This window comes from Echinops telfairi, unplaced genomic scaffold (genome assembly GCF_000313985.2).
Source record: "Echinops telfairi isolate 266 unplaced genomic scaffold, ASM31398v2 ScPeMD7_5;HRSCAF=22, whole genome shotgun sequence".
In the NCBI taxonomy this organism is placed as follows: Eukaryota; Metazoa; Chordata; class Mammalia; order Afrosoricida; family Tenrecidae; genus Echinops; species Echinops telfairi.
The window spans coordinates 31,434,064-31,436,159 of record NW_022103901.1 but is presented as its reverse complement, the minus strand read 5'-3'; positions in this window follow the sequence as shown (position 1 = coordinate 31,436,159).

Here is a 2,096-nt window from a genome sequence, read left to right as displayed (position 1 = left end):
ACAGTGTAAGATATGACAAAATAATAATAATTTGTGAATTATGAAGGGTTCATGAGGGAGGGGGCAGTGGGGAGGAAGGGGGAAAATGAGGAGCTGATATCAAGGGCTCAAGTAGAAAGCAAATGTTTTGAGAATGATGATGGCAACAAATATACAAATGTAATTGACACAGTGGATGTATGCATGGATTGTGATGAGAATTGTACGAGCCCCCAATAAAATGATTTTTGTAAAAAGTCTACAGATTAGGTAAGAATACTGCTCTTAGGTTACTTTCTTGATTTTGAACACTGAACTGTGGATTTGTAAGATGGTTGGTTCAGTATGGTTTTAGAAGAACAGCATTGCTTGAATCATTAAATGAGCTGATTCACATAAACCCGCACAAACTATTCAGTAAATATAGGAAGGCCTATCATTGGGAATTCGATTGTACTTAAGGGTCTCTCACTGGGGAGGGGGAGGGATTAGAAAAAAGAAACCTTATCCCCCACCTTCAGGAATACTAGCAAGCTCAGAAAGACACACACAAAAAAGCCCTTGTCATAGTTCTCAAGAAGTCTCTATAGATCGTGGAAACCATGTCCAGATGTGGCTGACATCGAGGCAAGATTAGAATCATTCCCTGGACATCACACAGGGAGTCCGAGCTCCTAGGCAAAGGGGGAGGATCTTCCTGTTCTAGCACCTATCCCAGAACGGAACATTATCGTTCTGTGGGCAAGTTAAAAAAAAACAAACATGTTTACAAACTATCAATCCTGAAACTCAAATTGACAAGAGTTTGGTAAGAGGCTACGATGTGCTGTGGCAGGTCTCTGGGTGGTAAGGAGCTTGCTACTGGATCCGAACGGCAAGCTTGGAGGTTCGAACCCTGGAGGTGGTGCATTGCAAGAAAAGGCCTGGCGATCTGCCTCTATCAAGAAAACCCACTGGGGAAAAGAACCTCAGATGGGAAACCCTGCGGATCGATCATACCCTGTGACATCCGGGGTACGTCCTACGTGGGTAGCCTTTGCAGGAGACAACAGGTTTCGTTTCAGACGCTGGGTGGGTCCGGGGTTTAAAGACACCCCCACGTAACCAGCTATAGCCGGCGGTACAGGAAGTTCCATGTCTCTCCGCAGCGGCTGCAGGCAAACTGCAACGCGGCCTTTCTGGGATTGATTCTGAGGCCTCTGCTCTGCGTGCCTGCCCCCGTCTGACTCGAGAAGTGCATTTATCAAACATTCCCGGAGACAGCCGGCTAGAAGGTAGAAAATCGAAGGGTGCTTTTGCTCTTTCCGTCACATTTATGAGTGTACGGCTTCGCATCCCGACACGGCCCTGAGGAGTACGTGAGAATCGCTTGTTGCCTGGCCGCCCTACCGAACTGAGGGAGAACTGTTTCCCCAAGAGTTCAAATCCAGAGCTCCGAGTCAGCTTCACAAAGACGCAAGAGCTAGTGGCCGAGCTGCTTAAGGGTCGCACTGGAAAGCCCGAAGTTATAAAAGCGCAACGGCGCCGCTAGGCTGGAGCCATCACGCCTCAACAGCAGGAGATAAAATGGCGGCCGTGTTCCTTGTGGGCGGGCGGGGTGTGATCATGAGTTGTTGATGGGATCAGGTATCAGGCATCAAAGACCCAGAACAAAAAAATAAAATCAATGTGAATGTGGTGGGGGGTGGGGTGGGGGCCCGAGGAGGCGGCAAAGTCACATACGGGTTCTGGGGCGCATCAGAACTACAACTCCCAGAATGCTCAGGGCCGAAGGCGGCGGGCCGAGGTGGCGCTAGGTCCCGTGCTCTTCCCCCACCCCGACGTAAGACCGCCAAAAAACACAGCCCGCTTCCCGAACTTCCTCGCACTGGCCAGCGGGACTTGCAGTTCTACAGCCTCAAGGTTGACCTCCCCTAGGGCCTTAAGAAACTACATTTCCCGGTGGTGGTTGGGCGCCTGCGCACTAGCCTGCGGGGCGTACTACGGTTCCCAGCGGTCCTTGCGGTGCATGCGTCTACGTGGTGACGCGCCGAGCGAGTCGTGCTGACGTGCAGTGCGGCCCAGGCTGGGTGCGAGTGGCGCAGTCGTAGCCTGCTGCGGCCCCTGAGGAAGCGAGG